The following is a 14,612-nucleotide window of genomic DNA, read 5'->3' on the forward strand; positions in this document are numbered from 1 at the left end:
TAGCCGAGGATTATCGGCGTCCTCGTCCCCCCTTCAGTCCCCGGGGCCCCATCACCTTCCTTGGTAGGGCCCCCGGGCACTCTGCTTCCAGCGCCGGTGTCGACCAGAGGACCTTCTCGAAGGCGGGCCAGTCCCGCCCCTGAATCACCGGGTACGCCAGCCAAGGGGCTAAGCCAACCACGACTCGTCAGGTAACACCAGCTACTTTCAGCGGGACACAAGCATTGGGGTAGAGTCAGACGTCCCCATGGATGCACTGCAGGTGTATTGTTCCCAAGCGAGGGTCTGCCGGGGGCCCCAGGGCCTGCCGGATCAATGTCTGGCCACAGCCAGAGTCAATCAATGCCTGGGTTGCCTGGTCCCCGACAACTACCTTGACCTTGAGCTTGGGGGCCTGGGGCAACCGGGCCCAGGTGTCCGCTGCACAGACCTGTACGAAGCTGCAGTCCATTTCTGCGCAGTCACACTGCAGGTGTCCAGCCAGCCCACAACGGAAACAGGTCTGAGTTCAGGGCGGCCGCCCATGTAGGGAGCTCCCCTAGGACTTCTGAGGGGGTCCTGAGGGCCCCTCAAGGGCCCCGGCCCGGAGGGGGCTATTCCGGACCGAGGGGCCATGTCATAAACAGATAATTAAGGGTTAATGCCTCTTACCTGTAAAGGGTTAAGAAGCTCAGTAAACCTAGCTGACACCTGACCAGAGGACCAATAAGGGGACAAGAAACTTTCAAATCTTGATGGAGGGAAGTCTTTGTTTGTGCTCTTTGTTTTGAGTGTTGTTCGCTCTTGGGACTAATAGGGACCAGACGTTAATCCAGGCTCTCCAAATCTTTCTGAATCAGTCTGTCATGTTTCAAAATTGTAAGTAATAGCCAGGCAAGGCGGATTAGTCTTATTTTTGTTTTCTCAACTTGTAAATGTCCCTTTTTTGCTGAGAGGATTTTACCTCTGCTTGCTGTAACTTTGAACCTAAGGCTAGTGGGGTTCCTCTGGGATATAAGAATTTGATTACCCTGTAAAGTATTTTCCATCCTGATTTTACAGAGACGATTTTTACCTTTCTTTTTAAGAACCTGATTGATTTTTCCTTGTTTTAAGATCCAAGGGGATTGGATCTGGACTCACCAGGGATTGGTGGGGGAAAGGAGGAGGGATGATTAATTTCTCCTTGTTTTAAGATCTAAAGGGTTTGGATCTGTCTTCACCAGGGAATTGGTGAAGTCCCTCAAGGTCACCCAGGGAGGGGAGGGTTTTGGGGGGACAGGAAGTGCTCCAGACACTGAAATTTCTGGATGGTGGCAGAGTTACCAGAGTTACTAGTAAATAAGCTTAGAAGTGTCCATGCAGGTCCCCACATTTGTACCCTAAAGTTCAGAGTGGGGAAGGAACCTTGACAGGCCAGATCCGGGCGTCAGGCCCGAGGCCTCAGGTGGGTGTCCTGCCCGCGGCCAGGGTTTCGCGGCTCTGTCAGGGCTTCCCCCCTTCTGTCCAGGGTAGGGTGTTCGGGCCCAGGGTGTGGAGGCTGGAAGGCAGGTCCCAAGGAAGTTTCGGCCACGAGAAAGTCCTCCATAAGCGAGACGTCTGCAGCCAACGTCGCCGGCCGGTGGCGGAGCACCCAGGATCGTCCTCAGGCTGGCAGAGTGTACATGAACTGCTCTAGGACTACTTGTTCGGTGACCTCCTCTACTGTCCTTGTTTCAAGCTGTAGCCATCAGTAGCCCGTCTCCTTCAGGGCTTGGGCCACCAGCCGAGGTCGAGCGTCTGGGGGATATGTCTGGCCCCGGAACCGCTGCCAGAAGGTCTCGGGGCTAACGTCTAAGGCATCCAAAATCACGGCCTTTACTTGGCCATAATCCCTGGCTTCATCCATCGCCAGCCCCCGGTATGCCATCTGGGCAGTCCCAGTCAGGTACGGGGCCAGAAGGGTGGCCCATTGGTCCCGGACCCATCCAAAAACGAAGGCCACTCGTTCAAAGGTCACCAGGAACACCTCGGGGTCATCGTCGGGGCCCATCTTGGTGAGTCATACTGGGGCAGCAGCATGGGGTGCCCCAGTGCCACCCCCTGCCGGCGCTTCTCCAGGGCGGGGTAACGCGGCCACCAGCTGCTGCAAATGGGTTCCGAGCTGCTGCATCAGCTGCTGCTGCTGTTGGAGCTGGGCAGCAACCCGCTGTTGCTGCTGCTTGAGCTGGGCAGCGGCCTGCTGCTGCTGCTGCTGTAGCTGAGCGGCCTGCTGCCGGTCCTGATTCTCCGCCAGCAACTGGAACAACTGCTCCATCTCCATGATCCTCTAGGGGAGGGTGATGTCCCCTCCGACCCCTTCTCACAGGGGCCAAGGGTTCGACTCCCCACTTCTGGTACCACATGTAAACGTGTGCGACCGGGGCTCGACCCTCTCCGGGGAGGAGGGGAGCCATGCCGGTCCACTCCACTCCGGTTGATCCGGGAAACTAGCCCGGCGGTCCTCACGGTGCTTGTCTGTCCGGCAGGCAAGGGGCTCAGGCCCTCTGGCAAGGCTACCGTACCAGCCGCAAGGCGCCGGGCCCTACGCCAAGGTAGACAGCAAACACAGAGTCAGTAAGCTCAGGCCTGGGTCAGGACTGAGTAGTACCAGTAATAGATTAAGGTCCAGCCCTGGGTCAGGGCGGGTAACCAACGCTGAGTCAGTAAGCTCAGGCTTTTGGTCAGGGCTGAGCAACAGTAACAGTTTTAAAGGCTTCCTCAGGCCAGGGAGAGGGGGAGTCTGCCACCCCAGAGTGGGGTGGCAGGGGGGACGCAGGCCCTCCCACTCCACTGTGTCCCAGCCTGGGGCCCTAACAGCGGCTGTCACTCCGCTGGTCAGTCAGTGGGGATCCTGGCCGCAACACATTGACATAGGCTCCGACAGCTCCGCAGCCTGACTGGGGTCGGCTGCCCCCGGGCTGCTTCCATACTCCCCCTCGGGACCAACCTGGGTCCTAACATTGGCCTCTGAAGGGTTCACAAGCATAGGCTCATCGCAACCGGGGCTGGGTGGTAGATCCGGGAATTCCTCAGGATAGTCGGGCCAGGGTAGCGCCGGCAGCTCCTCCGGGTAGCAGCAGGTGTGGGGAAGCTCCGGCGGCTCCTCCGGGAAGCTCTGGTGGCTCCTCCGGGTTTCGAGCGCAGGGAAGCTCCGGCCAGTCTGGGCGGCTCCGCTGGGTCGCCAGAGTCTCCCAGTCTTGAGCTCCCTGAGGTACGTCTGATCTCTCCGGCTGCTGGGGCCCGACTGAGCTCTGAGGGTCGGCTTTTATAGTTCTGGGTCACTGCCTGACACTTTGAGGGGCGGGCTCAGAGCTCCGTAGCTCCGCCCACTCTGGCCTCCGGCGGGGCTCCACCCTCTCTGGGGAGGAGGGGAGCCACGCTGGCCCACTACAGCCCCATTTCCACAAAAAGGGGCTGTATCTTAGCTCACTCACTGACAATTTGCTCAGTTTTCACACAAGACTTTTCTAGGGCTTCATGTGTTGACAGAAAAATGAGATTATAAGAAATAGAGATTCAAAATAAAGAGTCCCTGATTCTTGATTATCAGTCCATGAAAAGTAGCAAACAGGGAGTTTCAGAAGACTGATAATTAAGCCTCACTTTCAGATAACAAGCACAAACTATGAATTTCTCAAGCTCTCTTATTTCCAAACACCGAACATATTCTCATAGCCTCAGACTTTAGGGCCAGAAGTGACCATCATGATCATCTAGTCTGACCTCCCTGCATGTTACAAGCCACAGACTCTCACCCACCAATTATGTAATAGTCTCAGAACCTCTGGCTGATTTACTGAAATCCTCAAATCATCATTTAAAAAGACTTCAAGTTGTAGAGAATCCCCATTTACATTAGTTCAAACCAGCAAGCGACCCAGGCCCCATACTGTAGAGGAAGGCAAAAAAACCTAGGGTTTCTGCCAGTCTAACCTGGGGGGAAATTCCTTCCCAACCCTAAATATGGCAATCATACTCTGGGGCAGATTCTCTGCCCTTCTCCACTCTCTTTGCACCACTCAGACTTCCACAACCTAGCTGATGATGCCCCCACAGCGATTTAGTCCCCAGCAGGCATATACAAGCAGAGCTGTCTCACTCTGAAACCAAAGAGAGCATGGCCTTTGACATTCATGGACATGGAAGCCTGTTTTGGGACCTTGATCCTGTAGTCACTTCCTCACAGGATCAGTCTCATGGGGGTGTTTGCATGAATGTAGGCTTGCAGGAGTGGGCCCTATGCTTTGTATTCTTTGTGCATGTACCTGGAAGGAGTTTGGCTACAAATTGAGACCCTAAATGGTGTCACTTGGTATTAAAGGCCATGTTAAAACAGCTTAAAGTCCTGCAAATGTTGTTCATCCAAGTGGTGCGATAAAAGCTGATAGGGCCACCATGATCCCCTGGTGGAGCTGGGCTGGCAGTCCCTGCCAGAAGCAGTGCCATCGCATGGGCTTGTGTGTGGTTACAGGAACCCGAAGTAGGCCTGCCATCAGCAGCAGGGAAATCTGAAAGGCATCCTGATGCCTTGCGACAGTGCTACCATGCTAGAGTGCTAAGAACATACGGTTCTGGCTGAAAAGCTCCAAGGAGAGCTTCCTTCTTGCTGTGCATGGCTTCCAACGCCTGAACGCATAGAAAGCACTTGTGTCGAGGCGGGCTGGTACCTGGCCAAGCCAGTAAGAGCTGGGCTCACGGCCGTCCCTCGGTTCTAGTCCCATTCTTTGCATATTTCACCAACAGCTGATGGCAACTGTGGCGCTGTCTCATTCTGCATCACATTCCAATTCCTTGGGCCAAATCTAGAGATGAGTCTCAAGGCTTGTCCCATCCCCTTAGCATATAACTCACATCATCCTGTGGTCAACTTCTTTGGGCTTCTTCCTGTTCGTAACTCACACCCCATTACCCACTCCCTCTGTGCTTGGCCTGCTAATTGACAAGGAAAGGAGCTGGAGCAGCATAAGCAACTAACAGGGGGTGCATGCTGGATGGAACTCATGCACAGCCCGGCTTTATTGATGATAAACGATATGACAGGAGCGCCATGAGGCCCCACCTGAGTGCAGAGTCCCCTGGAGCTAGGCACTGTACATAACAAAGTAAAAGACAGTCCCTGCCCCCAAGGAGTTTGCAATCCAAAATGCAAGACACTCAAAGAGTGGGAGAAAGGATTGTGCCCTTTTGCAGATGGAGCACTGAGTCCCAAGGAAAGTGGGGATCAGTCTACCTTGCAATTGGGCAGGGTGACTGCAGCATGTGTAGACATACCTGAGCTCGCTTTGATGTAATGTAGATCAAAGCTAGCTGGAGTAACACTAACAGTGAAGCTGCAGCACCATGGGCGATGACTGCTCAAGTATGCACCCAGGGTCCCAGGTGGGCAGGTTTAGTCCATGCAACTGCCGTGGCTTCACTGCTATTGTTACATGAACTAGCTAGATCAAAGCTAGCTTGGGTACGCCTACAGGTGCTGCAATCACACCTCCCAAATGGACTGACCCAAAGTCACCCGTCGAGCTCTCCTGAGGCCCAATCCTTAACCACAAGACCACACAAAGGGTGCCACAAACCAGGCAAGGTGGGTGCCACATGGGACGTTAAACAGAACCAGACGACGAACCAAATCTCTGAACCTTTTGCCACATCCCTAAAATAAGAGTTCCTAGCCTAGGCTGAGCACAAACCAGTGCCAAGTCCTCACGCCTCTGAGACATCTGCCGTCCCACAACTGCGAAAGCAGTATATTTTACCTCTTGCTCTCCGCATCATGCAAAGGACTCTGCAGAACGGGGAGGATGGCTCAGAGTTTGGGGGATTTGAACAACGGCGAACTCTGCCACTTTGCAGCTCCCTGCATGTCACTCAAATGGGATGGCTCCTGTCCCATTGCCATTAGGTGGAGATGTGTTTTCACTTTTGGCTAGTGAGGTACTTTCTGTAGTGCTGATGGTTAATTAGTCGACAATGAATGTACCACTCAGTGGAGGGAGTAAAAAGGGGGAGGATATAAAACATATTATGAACTGCTCACTCACACACACTGGAAAAAACAAAACATCTTAGATGCAGCAAGTGCTGCCCCTGCTGTTAAACCAAAGATCCTTCATCAGCTCCTTCTTTTAGGATCACAGAGGAGGTATTGTTAAGCGGCTGAAATGTTCAGGGGCATCTCATTGTACTTGGTAATGTGCGATGTACAAACAAAACAAAGCACACACGCACAAGCTAAATTCAGAATGGAGTCTCAATAAATCCCCCAGCCTGTACATTGAGGTGGGGGATTTTCTCTCCCCTTCCCCCAGTGGGGAAATTTGGCTCTTTCTGGGGGGGAGGCGGGGGTGGGAGAAGTGGCACAGGGCTGCATTGAAATGTAAATTCACTCAAATTATTAAGCACAAGAGAGCAGCTCCTGCCAGCCCTTTGTTCTGCAGTCAGAATGTGTAATCTAGAAGAATAAATATAGTCAGTTATCAGCTAAACAAAGAGACCCAGGCCATGCATATTCAGTGACCCTCTCCTTCTATCCCCCAGGAATCCTCTGCCCCCTTCATCATGGAGGTTCTTAATGCCCTGTTAATTGAGACCAGAATTATAACCTATTGTTGTTTCACACTCAGCGTGGGGTCAGTTATGTCACTGAGCTGATATTCCCCTCCCTCATCCAATCAGAGGATGGGACCCAACTCCCTTTGAAGCCCATTAGTGTCACACCTTCATTAGGCAGATGGGGGGGCTGCAGAGCAAAACTCCAGGGTCGGACAGCCAGCTCAGCTCCAAATGTTGACTTTGTTGCCCCACTTTGCTCCCATCTCCATGCTAGTCCCTGACAAGCCAGGACAGAGCACCAACACCAAGGCTTCGCAGACTGGCCTAAAATCCAGCACAATCGACCGAATGTCCCTCGCCGCTAGAAGCGCGACATTACATTAGGGTGAATTCAGCCCAGCTGCTCTGATACCAAACAACCTTCTTGCTGGTGTGGTTCTGGCAGTTTGCACTGAGACTCCCCGGTACGCATTGCTACCAGGTTGCTCATCCTGGGGAAAGCGGAGTGTGTGGGAACTTGAGATGTTGTTAGGATTGGTTGACTTGGGAAACTGGAAAGTGGAAGGAAAGCTTTTCATCACTAGGGTTAAGATGTCCGGCACGCAGCCGGTGGATTATATTAAATTATAGGGCTGCATTCAGGGGGATTTTTGTTATGCATTTTTAAATTGCGTTCGGGGCATCTAGAATGTATGAGTAACTGCTCTGTTTTTTCTTCATTTGCATTCCTCTAAATAAATCCACTATGTGTGTTGGCGTGGCAGTATGGATCTATTTACACTGCACACAGGAGACCACTGCAGCACATATAGAGATCCCAAGCTAGACCTGGTCCGGTTAAATCAAAGCTAGCTCAAGTAACAACAGCAAGGAAGCTGCAGCTGCACTGGCTAGCCCTACACACCAGGATCCTGGGTACATACTCAAGCGGCTAGCTACTCCATGCTGATGTGACTTCACTGCTGTTGTTATACGAGCTAGGTCAATCAAAACTTGCTCAGGTCTGTCTACATGTGCTGCAGTCACATGTCCTGATAGCAGTGTAGACCCCATATGGCTTCAACAAGGGATCCCATTGTGTGAGGCGCTGAACACACAACAAAAAGACAGTCCCTGACCCCAGTGTGACTCTGGATAGCTGGCGGGCCCAAGTCTCAGATGGTCAAGCAGCTGGAATCACCAGCTCATCCATCCATGAATGAGTTTGTGGGTTTCAGTCTAGCTCCCAATGGTCAGGTGGCACCATCACCATGAGCCATTCTAACAAGCAATCTCAGCAGAGAGGCCAAGGGCAGCACGGGCCCTGGGCCATGACAGAAGGGGCTCCTGTGTGGTCAGAGTGAGGCATAGCTCCCTGCACTGCCTGTGTTGCAGCTGTTCTGTGGGCAAACCAAGCACATCCATCCCCTGGGTTGTCAATCCAGCACCTTTTCCCAGCACTAAAGCCACTTCAAAGATTTACAAGAAGGGGGGGAAGGAAAATCAATTTGGCTGTTTTTGAGTTATATGAATATAATAAACTCCGAGTGTCCTGCTTTTGGAGGCAGTTTGTGCCTCCAATAACTCAGCAACAGATTCATTAAACAAAAAGAGAGAGGTAAAAGCAGCCAAGCCATTAAAATAAACTACTGGGAAAGGCAGCACCATACGGGCTGTAAATATCTTTAACTCATTTTCAGACTTTTTTTTTTTTTAAACCACTGCTTATTTACCACTTGACCGCTGAATTTGGTTTCCCAGAATCATCCCCACCATCGCACTTTGTCCTTCCACAGTACCTTTCCTCAGAGAATCACAAAGCACTTTCTAAACTTTGGCTAATTAAGCCTTGCAACTCTGCTGTGCAACAGGCAGACGGGAAACGTAGGCAACAGTTCACCCGCCTCTGAAATGCAGATGCTGCTGGACTTAGCTATCAATGCCATAGTTCCAGCGAGCTGCAGATTTTTGGCAAATAATTTAATGACTTGATTTGCATGTTTGCTGTACATGCATCCACTCATTTGCATAAATGGTAGGAAGTGGCCTCATTTCCAGAATTTAAGCCTCATAGCAAAAACTCCCTGTGAATATAACAGATAAATTAATTCACAAGCTGATCTTGATTAGATCAGTTCCAGCATTGCTCAGCAGAACTATCGTGAACATACTTCACTCTGAAATGCACTAGAGACTCACACGTTGGCATGGAACAGGACCCAACCCGTTATGCTCCCAGCAGCCATGATCCCACAGAGCTAGGAACCATGGAGAGGCCACGTCCCTATGGTTAGAATTCCAAGGAGCAGACCATTCCTGAAGGACACAAGAAAGGCTCAAAACTACAGTATGCTTTCCAACCAGTCCAGTGCCACAGAGAGAGTTAGCACCATGCTGCCCAAGGTCACTCTAGCCACATCATAGCTCTGTGCAGTGAGCAGGCTGGGGGACTGCTCTTGGCAGGGTTTCTATGGCTACCTGCCTCCTGGCTGAGTCTCTAGAGCTCCTCCACCAACACCCTGCAGTTCCCTGGTCTGTGACATTGATGCTCCTTGGTACCAGCAGAAAGCAGCAAAGAACAGGAGTCTCCAAGCCAACACAGGAGACGGGGCTGTCTGGAGCAGAGCCTGGCAGCTCACAGAAGCACTGCACAACATGTCAGGGCAGAAACTGGAGCAGACTGGTTCTGATTGCACTTCCAAGGGGAAATAAGGGAGGATGAGGTCCCCTGAGCTAGAATCTGGCCTGGGCGCTGGGACTAACACTGCCAACTTTGTGAAAAGTCACTCATCTGGACGACGGTGGCACGTTCAGCAGCACAGCATCCTGCCCTCCATTCTTCTGGGACCCTGGTGCACTATAGAGCATCCCCTCCTAAATCACCATCACCAGCTCTTGCAACACAGCACCTTCCTGCATCAGGCTGGGGCTCAGTGCTGGCTCCTTTTCGCACAGACTTAAGAGTTCAGGCATCTAATGCTGTTAACCCCTCGCAAACCCTAGAGAAGAAGGTACTTTTGAAGGAAATTGGGCTACAGTCACCAAAAGTTAAAGGATTTTTGCTCAGCAGCTGGTTCTCTGAGAGAAGCTGCAGTGGGGAAACATCTTGGAGGTTTCACGAGAGCAAAGAGGCTAGTAATGGGTAAAGAGAGGCTTGAGCCATGGAAAATGGAGTGGCAGGAGTGAAAACCCAGTGTCAAAAGCACCTTTCTCCACCTCCCATTGGCAAGACGCCTGCACCTGTTCCCCATTAACAAGCTGGCCACAGGGATCTATGGGATTGCAGTATTTGAATACTGCAGTACCTGCTACATGGGGCCGCTACAGCTGCTTCAAAATAGAGCAGTAGCCAAGAACACACGCCACTGGAATGCCACATGCTACGGCCCCTTTGCAGTAGCTGCATTGGCCAAAGAGGCTGTAGGGTAGGCCTCAGAGCCACTGGGCAAATGGCCCCACACCAGGAGGCCTGTATGTTTGGCCCCAGACAACACCATCTGCTCTGCCACAGCGCTCTGCAGGCTGTGAGTGGAGGGCAGGCAGGGTTGGGTTGGATGGGGCAGACTTCAGGCAGAAGGAGACATGGCTGGAGCAGCCCTGCACTCCCACAGTGGTCCAGAGGTGCCATTGCAACAGGGGGAACAGTTCATGGAAACCATAGGGATTCACCAGCCAGAGCTGGGGCCCAAGCCAGCTGCATCCAGGGCTCAGGGTGCTTCCCTCTCTTTCCCTGCGCTGGGATAAACCTGGCCCTCCACTGACGCCTCACTAAGCATTAGATCCAAAGTAAGGTCCTGGCTCCCATATGTAGAGCCACCAATAGGGCACAGACCTTGCTCTCCATGCCACTCCAAAAACCTTGCCATCAGCATCAGTCATGGAGCTGTCAGCACCCCGGAGCCAGAGAGCAGGGGGCCCATTCCTCACTGCCTGGATACTGGTGTCCTCATTCAGACTGGTGCCAAGTGGGTGTCAAATGCTACCTTTCTGCTCTGGTAGCATTTACTTCTACTTTGCACTCACATGTAAATAACGACACCCCACTCCAGTGAGAATCACTTTTTCTCAACAAGAGGCGCCGGCCCGGGGTGATTGATTCTGAATTTTGTTGCCAAAAACTGGATTTTTACAACCCAAGTCAGTACCCATTTCAGCAACATTTTTGATGGTTACATTTTGATTCAAAATTTTTAAAAGGGTTTGAGGAAATTGAAAATTTCAAAAAAAAATTGTGAAAAGTTTTGGGTCTTTTAAAAAGGTCATTTTTTCAACAAATAAAACTATGCAAAAAAATTGTGGCCAGCTCTAGGTCATGGCAGCCTGCAAATCATTTTTTTAAACACTAGACTTGTCCATTTTGCCTTCTTTCTGGGATACCAAGAAAGCCTGAAAGAAATACACCTTTAGCCTCATATAACGCAGTCTTCGGGAGGCAAAAAAATCTCACTGCCTTATAGGTGAGACTGCGTTACAGCGTGTTTGGTCCAATGCGGTGTACCAGCAAGAGCCGGTATGCTGGACTGTACCGGCTTCCCCGGCAGTAATTTAAAGGGCCCAGTGGTCCAGCCGCTGCAGGGAGCCCCAGGCTCTTTAAATCCCCGCCCAAGCCCCGCTGCTGGAGCTCCGGTGGTGATTTAAAGGGCCCGGGGCTCCTCACAGAGGCTGGAGCCTCTGGCCATTTTAATCACCACCTGAACCCGGCTGCCAAAGCCCCAGCAGGGATTTAAAGTGCCTGGTGCTCCAGCCTCTGCGAGGAGCCCCAGGCCCTTTAAATCACCACCGGAGCTCCAGCAGCGGGGCTTGGGCGGTGATTTAAAAGGCCCGGGGCTCCACACAAATTTGGATATAACATGGTAAAGCAGCAGGGCTTGGGTGGCTCTTTAAAGGGCCTGGGACTCCCTGCTGCTTTACCATGTTATATCTGAATTCGTGTTATATCGGGTTACGTTCTATCGGGGTAGAGGTGTATTAGGATTTTCTAGGCTGATGCTCCCTGATTTTGACAAAAGACTTCTGAGGATGGTGGAGTTCAGAGATGTGAATTGTGAGATCTCACCCCTTAGCTGAAGGGAAACGTGGGTGCTGATTCATTAATAAAAAAACCCTTTCTCCAAAGTGTTCACTAAATATTGGAGTTAAATGAGTATTAAATAATTTGAAAAACAATCCCTTGCTCACTTAGTTCATCTTTCACTGTCCTAGTCCTTGTGATGCCCCCATTTGACTAGGGCAAAGTCTTCTTTATAGAGAAAGACATAAGCATCATTTTCTTTTCCCTTCGCAGGTTGCTAATAGAGCTGGGGGGATGGGAACGACAACAAGAATCATTCTTTTCCCAACATATTTGTGAAGCCTGGCAGGTGATATGATCTGTCCACATTCATTCCCCCCACACCCAGCCCCCTGTTCTACTCACTTTGCTGCAAACATTTGGGCAGCCAGGTTTGATTCACAGGCCGGGACACAACTCACTGGTGGATTCTTGTGGTGGCCAGGCTGTCCTCAACAGGATGGGGAGCCCAGAAGAAGAACACCTGACCTGATGCATTGTGAAGTGGGAAGATTTCCCTGGATGATGGTGGAAGCTCAGGGAAGAATGGATTTCCAGCCTGCCTCCTGGGCAGAGCGGGGTAGCAGCAGCTGCCAAATACCCACTTTGTGATGCAGAATTTTGGCATCTCCTCTTCCTGCAGGAGCATCCCACGGGGCATGTATCCCACACTCCTAGCATTGCTGGTGTAGGATGAAGCAGCACCCATGGCAACTGCTGCAGGGCTAGCTTGTACCTATTAGACACAGCCCTGAGCAGGGGACTAGCTGGAACCACACCCCTGCAGGAGGTGGTCACTGCGTGCAGGTGCCTGTGCCCATGCTCTGCTTCCTGGGATGGAGTGAAGGAGAGACAAGGCCATTCACCACTTCCTCCCCACTTCCTGTGGGTCAACATGTGCTCCCTGTGACCCATGGGGAAAGCAATCCCTCTGCTGCCCCAGGAACAGGGTGTCCCCACCCCACGCAAGGGGCAGGCAGCGGGGTTGGGGATTGGGCCATGCATCCTCACACTTGCTGGGGCCATGGCCAAACTGGCCCTGAGCAAGCAGCAGCTGGCTCAGCTCAAGCATCAGAGGAGCCCGGTAATGTTAACAAAAAAGGACTGCCCAAGCTTTTCTGGGTGGTGCCAAGAAACAATCCCCTCCTCTCCCTGCTGCTTGGCAATTTCAACCCCTGTGATCAAGTTACACTTTTAGGGTGAGAAACTTACTTGGTAGAATAAACAAAAGCTGCTATTCTGCTGCCAGGGGACTCAAAGGTTAGCTCTGCTATGAAACAGCTCACCAGAGTGCCCCTCATCTCCCCTCCGGCTCAGCTGTTTTAGACACAAAGGTTTTATACCACTGCAAGCTATTGGAGTCACTCCTGATTTACATCAGAGTGAGTGAGATCAGAATCTGGACCCCTTTGATCTAAATTAGTTTCCATGAATAAAACTAATTGGGAAAGGAAATTATTGTTCAAAGCATCATAGGGTTGTTTTAAAGAGTTGCACAATTGGCTGCCTAATTTTTACACACACTGATTGCCACTGCACACGCAAATCCAATATCAACCTGCTCCCACAGCAGGTTAGATGTCCCTTAGATGCTCTAATACCCCACAGGTTCATGCACTGGGGCCATAATTTTACCCAAAGATTTTCCATGCAATCGTGTGTCAAGTCTTTAGAAATTCAAGCACCCTTGGTTTAAATAGTCAATGAATATTAATTTCCATTATTTTTCAGTTAAGTTGTAAATAACATGGACCATTAAGTCAGACCTTTGGTGTTGTAATGTTCTAGTATATTGTAGTTTATATTTATATGAAGTGTATATTTAACTACTGCAGTCTCCCATGTACTGCACTTCATTGAATGCTGAGCTCTGTTCACAGACTCATTGTCACGAAACTGGTCTACAGACAGATTTTGTATTGGAATAAATATTTTGGTTAGGGAGTTGAGTTTTTAACTGACGTATTTACACCAGCACAACCCCTAGTGTGGAGGCAGATATACTGGTATAAAAGGTGGTGTATCTTACTCTCCTGCCTATATGGGAATCGCTATAGACAGTATAAAAGCACCTGTCTAGCAATATAACTGCACCCACACTACAGGGATTGTACCACTTTAACTATACTGTTATAGTTAGAGCAGGACATCTTTTGTGTGTAGACAAAGCCCTGAGCTCTTAGATTACGGATATGTCTACAAGAAGCTGGGATGGAGCTTCCCAATGCAGGTAGTCAGAAATAGCCTACTAAAAATAGCAGTATGGCCTGACAGCATGGGTTGGCTGCCCGAGAACAACCCAACTCCACTCGTGAGTATGTACTTGGGTGGCCTGTGAACAAACATTTATATAAAAATTTAGAATAGTGACAAAGTATAGTAAACATTGGAAATACTGATTGAATTTAGGCATGTCGTGTACTCTATTAAGTGTATAGCACAATGCACAATATACTAATATTTTGCATTTCTTCAGCACTTCCCATCCCAAGGTCTCAAAAGCACATGAATCCAGCTTCCCAGCATTCCTGTGAAGTAGGTAAATGACTATCCTCATAGAGATAGGAGCTCCCTATTTCCCTTCTCTGGTAGTTCTAATGGAATGGACAAGATGCCATAAATCTGGTGCTCCTATTTGCCCTCTCATAATACAAGAACAAGGAGACACACGATGACATCAAAAGCCCAAGCCAATGAGAAATGGAAATAATTTTGCATGATGCCTACTGATGTTACTGTGACAAAGTATTGTTGAATCCAAGAGCTTTCAAGGATTAGATATTTATGTCAACAATAAGAATATCCATAGTTACATTAGATAGGATGAAAACATGAGAGGGGATTATCTGAGCCATCATATTTCAAAGCATACACCAAGACTATTGTCAAAGCTAGGGTACTGGGTTAGAGGGATCATAGGTCTGATCTGATGCAGCAGTTGCTGTGTTGCTTTAGCCACTGCTATGTTGCTTTGGGAAAACAAGAAACTCCGTGAGACTCTCTCCTACTATCCCCAAGACCCCGGGACTGAGAA

The sequence above is a fragment of the Gopherus evgoodei genome, chromosome 8, assembly GCF_007399415.2.
Source record: "Gopherus evgoodei ecotype Sinaloan lineage chromosome 8, rGopEvg1_v1.p, whole genome shotgun sequence".
NCBI classification, from domain to species: domain Eukaryota; kingdom Metazoa; phylum Chordata; order Testudines; family Testudinidae; genus Gopherus; species Gopherus evgoodei.